The sequence below is a fragment of the Ornithorhynchus anatinus genome, chromosome 7 (genome assembly GCF_004115215.2).
Source record: "Ornithorhynchus anatinus isolate Pmale09 chromosome 7, mOrnAna1.pri.v4, whole genome shotgun sequence".
Classification (NCBI taxonomy): domain Eukaryota; kingdom Metazoa; phylum Chordata; class Mammalia; order Monotremata; family Ornithorhynchidae; genus Ornithorhynchus; species Ornithorhynchus anatinus.
The window spans coordinates 18,555,927-18,562,515 of NC_041734.1; positions in this window are offsets into that span (position 1 = coordinate 18,555,927).

A 6,589-nucleotide genomic window follows, 5' to 3' on the forward strand; every position below is an offset into this window, starting at 1 on the left:
CTTAGAAGACAAGGGGCAGAGCCTGGGATTAGAACCCAAGTCCTTCTGAGTCCCAAGCCCCATGTTCTAACCACTAGGCCACATTGCTTCCCTGAACACTGCAAGTCTAGTTGTGATTGTGTTTTGCTAGCATGGGCTAGTGGAAAGGACATGGGCCTGAGCGCGGGGGCGGAGAGGGGATGGTCAGAGGACCTAGGTTTTAATCCCGAATCTCCCACCTGTCTGCTGGGTGACCTTGGACAAGTCAGTCAACTTATCTGTACCTCAGTTTCCTCATCTGGAAAATGATTTAAGTATTTAACAGCAACAGGTATAGATCCCTAGAGCCTTACCCTGATACTAGGAAGACAGCTAGGAAGCCAAGATGGCCTTAAATGAAATTGAGCACATCTTCCCCTCTCTCTCTTGCTGGCAACCTCTTGCTCACCCCTTCCCTTCTGCCTGAAACTCCCTTTCCCTTCATATTACAAATGAGGAAACTGAGACACAGAGAAGTGAACTGACTTTCCCGAGATCACACAGCAGACAAGTGGTGGAGTCGGAATTAGAACCCAGGTCCTCTGACTCCCAGGTGCATGCTCTATCCACTAGGCCACGCTGCTGTGGCCCTCTTCCACCAAAGTGAACTTTCGGGCCTGAATTGTCCTGTTTTAACTGCCACTGTGCATCGTAATTATCCAACCTGTGAAGATGTAGCCTCAGAGACAAAGAGCAATCAGAAGGCAAGGGAATCAAAAAGCAAAACTGTCCATTGGATCGATGTCAGGCTAATAATGCAAATCAACTAATAGCAACACTCAGGGAAAAATCTCATAAATGACTTAAAAGCTTTATAACTGTGAAAAAAAGTGTCAGGTGTCCAGCATTTTAGGTCAGTCTTTGGCCAGTTAGCTGCCGGATTTCCACGTTTCCTCCAAACCCACATCCTACAGATTCCTGCACATTAACCCTGTATCTGAAACTGGCTGCAGTTTGGGACAGCAAATAGAGCACAGACCTGGGAGTCAGAAGGTCATGGGTTCTAATCCCGACTCCCGGCTCTGCCACAAGTCTGCTGTGTGACCTTGGACAAGTTGTCACTTCAGGTCTCTCTGCCTCAGTAACTTCATTGGTAAAATGGAGATTGAAACCATGAGTCCCACATGGGACAGGGACTGTGGCCAATTTGATTTGCTTGTATCCATCCCAGCACTTAGAAAGCTGCCTGGCACATAGTAAATGCTTAACAAATACCATAATTATTATTATTAGGTTACCAATTTTGCTGATTACAGGTGGGTTTCTCATGCCTTGCTCTCAGCCAGTAGATTATCAATCGATAAATCAATCTACTGTGGGTTTATTGTGAGCAGAGCACTGTACTTGGGAGAGCTAGGCTTTTTAGAGTCTGGTCTGCTGACTTCTGTTTCTAAAGACACTGTTTACCAGCCCCTTTCAGTGTAACAGGTTCCAGGTACGATAAATATACCGATCCCTAGGCAAAGGACCTCAAAGAGCAATTAAGAATGAAAAGCTTTCTGAAGTGCAAGACTTATCACTGTCTCTATGGTTGCGAAGGAAACAGATTGTCAGAAGTCAGAAGTATCCAGCTATTTGAACAGAGGGAACAGCACCAAGCTGTTATTAGCACCCTTCTACAGAGCAAATATTTCCTGGCTCAAAAAAAACTCTGTAAGCACTGATCTTAATCATAGCTGAGGAGGAAGGATTAAAATCGGTTAGGGTGGTGTCAAACTATTCTGCAAGGGAACTTGGGGGAGAGAGATATTATTATCATTTTCCTTCTATTTGGGGAATTTGGAGGAGAGGGAAAGGAGACTAAATTCCACAAGAGGGATCATTATGGTAATTCTTCTGAAATTCAGTGATTGGGTTACCCGATAAAACAGTCTGGGATTTGTCCCCATTGGTCATTCAAGAATGAGAAGTATTTTAATTAGAGGCTTTGGAACAACAAATAACTCTGCCATTCACATATAAAAATGGCCACCACTTGACAGGCCTAGCTCGCGTCAAGTGTTGGGTTTTATGCATTCCTTTCAGGTGCTGAATTTGGTTCGAGGTGGAAGGAAAAAGCACTAGTTAGAACTCATTTCTTCCTTGATTCCTGTGAAACAAATATTTTCATCTTCTCTTGAATCTAGGAAACTGCCTTAGCCTAACTTGGGGCCTTCTAGCATCGACATATGCCAGCGTGCAAGTGGTAACAGGGAAAATAGTGGTGGAAATTTACTCTGAATTTCCCATCAGCAGCCTCAGCTTTTTATTTGCCGTTTGCCCGCTTTTTGATCTTGGACAAGTCACACAGAGAAGCAGTGTGGCCTGGAGGGTAGAGCATGGGTCTGGGAGTCAGAAAGACCTGGGGTCTAATCCCGGCTCTGCCACTTGTCTGCTGTGTGATCTTGGGCAAGTCACTTAAATTAATCCCGGCTCCGCCACTTGTCAGCTGTGTGACCTTGAGCGAGTCACTTAATTTCTCTGTGCCTCAGTTACCTCATCTGTAAAATGGGGATTAAGACCATGCACCCCACCTGGGACAACCTGATAACCTTGTATCTCCCCCAGCACTTAAAACAGTGTTCGCTCGGAATCGCTTAACAAATACCATCATCATTATTATTATTTTTCACTGTGCCTCACTTTCCTCATCTATTAAAATGGGCCTAAGATGACTTGTTCTCCCTCCCCCTTTCACTTTGACTCCCATGTGGGACCGGTACTGTGACTGATCTGTTTATTTGGTATTTATCCCAGTGTTTAGTGCAGTGCTTGGCATGTAGAATGTGCTTTATAAAGACCACAATTATTATTATTTATCAAACTAAACAAAGTTAGAATCCAGGTCTCCTGACACCCAGTCCCATGCTCTTTCCACTAGGCCATTTGGACAGAGAGCACAAGAGCTTCTTGGAAGGAAAAACTAGTTATCTCCTGAAGAATTCCACAGCTCTGAACAGTATGTTTCGATATCAGTTTCACAGGGGCCATTGTCTTGAACAGTTAATTTTTTTCAAAATATTCCTGCACCCTCCTCCTGCCTCCTCTGAAACTGCTCGCCTCGCTGCAATACCCTGCAGATTTTATTTAATTTACCCTGCTCTCCATCTTTTATGCTGATTTTTCCTTGTTTCACTTTGTTCTTTTGTGTCCGCTGTCGGTCCCCTTTCCCCTTTAATTCTTAAATTATGAGCTCCTTGAGGAAAGGGATTCTGTCTAATTCTCCCTGTGTACTCTTTCCCAGGGCTTAGAACAGTGACTTGCACACAGTAAGAACTTAATAAATACTATTACTTCGTTCACCCCACACATCCTATCCATTACCAAGACCTGCCGGTTTCACCTCTACAATATCGCCAAGATCCGCCCTTTCCTCTCCACCCAAACGGCTACCTTACTATTACGGGCTCTCGTTATATCCCAGCTAGACTACTGTGTCAGCCTTCTCTCTGACCTTCCTTCCTCCTCTCTCGCCCCGCTCCAGTCCATTCTTCACTCCGCTGCCCGGCTCATCTTCCTGCAGAAATGATCTGGGCATGTCACTCCCCTTCTTAAACAACTCCAGTGGTTGCCTATCAACCTCCGCTCCAAACAAAAACTCCTCACTCTAGGCTTCAAGGATCTCCATCACCTTGCCCCTTCCTACCTCTCCTCCCTTCTCTCTTTCTACCACCCACCCCGCACGCTCCGCTCTTCTGCCGCCCACCTCCTCGCCGTCCCTCGGTCTCGCCTATCCCGCCGTCGACCCCTGGGTCACGTCCTCCCGCGGTCCTGGAACACCCTCCCTCCTCACCTCCACCAAACTGATTCTCTTTCCCTCTTCAAAACCCTACTTAAAACTCACCTCCTCCAAGAGGCGTTCCCAGACTGAGCTCCTCTTCTCCCTCTACTCCCTCTGCCATCCCCCCTTTACCTCTCCGCAGCTAAACCCTCTTTTTCCCCTTTTCCCTCTGCTCCTCCACCTCTCCCTTCCCATCCCCACAGCACTGTACTCGTCCGCTCAACTGTATATATTTTCGTTACCCTATTTATTTTGTTAATGAATTGTACATAGCCTTGATTCTATTTAGTTGCCATTGTTTTTACGAGATGTTCTTCCCCTTGACTCTATTTATTGCCATTGTTCTTGTCTGTCCATCTCCCCCGATTAGACTGTAAGCCCGTCAAACGTCAGGGACTGTCTCTATCTGTTGCCGACTTGTTCATCCCAAGCGCTTAGTACAGTGCTCTGCACATAGTAAGTGCTCAATAAATACTATTGAATGAATATTACTTCTATTACTCTACAAGATAATCACACATAGGGCTTTCAGTCTAGGGGGAGAGCAGGTATTAAATCCTCATTTTACAGATGAGGACACTGAGGCACAGGGAAGTGGAATGACTTGCGCAAGGTCACATATTCCCTGCCCACAATGAATTGGAGAACTGTTCCATGACCTCCTTCCTCTACTCCTTTCTCTGGTCCCCACATCACTGATCTTCTCTCCCACCACTGCCCCAATTACACATCCCCAGTTTCACACCATGTAGCTCACTCTCATCCAACCCTGCCCTCCCCCCAACACACACACACACACACACACACACACAGAACCAGTCTCATCATCATCATCAACAATGGGATTTATTGAATGCTTACTATATGAAGACTATTATCCTAAGTCCTCCCACCAAGGAGGCCCTAAATGAATTTCGATCAACATAAAATATCCAACTGCTCCCAAGAGACCAATCATTTAAAACTGGTGTTAGGTTGGAAGAGTCAGATATGTTGATTCCCTCAATTGATCAATCAGTTTCTAACCTCATCAACTCTGATATCCCATTCTCAGACCACAACCTCCTGACCTTCCTCTTCTTTCACCCCGTCCTTCCGTACAAAACTGATCTATTCCCATCACAGACACCTCCAGTCTCTAGACCCTCCCTGCTCCACCTCATCCCCACAGAATACCAATCAGTCAATCAACCAATGGTATTTATTGAGCTCTTACTATGTGCACAGAACTGTAATAAGCATTTGGGAGAGTTCAGTACCTAAATACTAAACTCTCCTCTCTGATATCCTGTTTTGAAATAGCGTTCCTTAGGCCAGCAGCCTTCTGAAGAATAAGAATAAGAATAATTAGGGTATTTGTTAAACACATTATGTACCAAGCACTGTTTTAAGCACTGGAGTAGATACAAGGTAACTGGATTGGACACAGGCCCTATCCCATATGGGACTCACAGTCTTAATCCCCATTTTACAGATGAGGTAACTGAGGCACAGAGAAGTTAAGTGACTTACCCAAGATCACGCAGCAGATAAGTGGCAGTGTCAGGATTAGAACCCATGTCCTCTGACTCCCAAGTTCATGCTCTTGCCATTAGGCCATCTGAAGGGACTTTATTCCTAATCATGTGGTTCTAGCTTGCCCTCTGTGCGACTCAGTAAAAGTTTCCTGCTGGGGTCAGGCCTTTCTGAGCCCCGACTGTTAGTTATCCAGAATTGCATCCTTCACAATGTGTCTGAGAACCAAACCTTCTATGGATTTGAAAACAGCTTCCCAAAAATGTATAGCTCTTCAGGAGTCAAGGATGTAATTGTGGTATTTGTTAAGCACTTACTATGCACCAGGCACTGTACTAAGCGCTGGGGTGGATGAAAGCAAATCCAGTTGGACACAGTCCTACCCCATGTGGGGCTCATAGTCTCAATCCCCATTTTACAGATGAGGTAACTGAGGCACCGAGAAGTGAAGTGAGTTCCCCAAGGCCACACTGCAGACAAGTGGCGGAGATGGGGTTAGAACCCATGACCTTCTGACTCCCAGGCCTGGGCCCTATCCACTCCGCCATGCTGCTTCCCATGATGACTGACTAATTCCCAGGGTCATTTTCATTTTTCTTAAGGTTCTCGATTGTCGGTGGGGAAACCAAGAGCAGGTTGACTTGAAGTGGCCATGAGTGGTTGGGAGTGACCTTTCTCAACTCCACCGAGGTTTACCATGCTTTCATATTGGCTTTTTCTTTCCATATCCCATAGCCTCGTGCCTGTGGATTTCTCCAACTTCCTCTCCATCTCTCTGCTTCTTTGAGGAAGACACCATAGATTTGATTGATACAGCGATTTGCATCTCGAGGCATCACTCGATAATACAGTGAAATGAAAGGCTACTCTCTCTCTCACAAGCTACTCGCCCCTCTGGGGCAACTTTAGAAACTCATTGATGTCACTTCCTTCCTCAGTCAGCAAGTGAATTGTCTTTAATTCTCCAGACCAGCTGTCCGTGCTGTCAACAAAGCATTATTAAAATTCCTTTAAAGTGAATAAAAATAGCCTAAAAGCAAATGTACTGGGAAACAGGAAAGAATCAGTATGCAAAGTCCACAGACCTTTGAGCTAAATAGTGTTGATCCAACCAGAGATTTCAAACATTGTGTGTACAAGATGCTAGGAAAATAATTAAAAGATGTTCAACCCCATATACTCGTTAATGTTTTATCAGCAGAGCCTTATGCAGTTAAAAATGGGGCCCCCAATTTAATTTTCTTTTTCTCAAAGTTGAGCTTAATGAACTGAGAATGCATTGAGTATTCCCTAAAT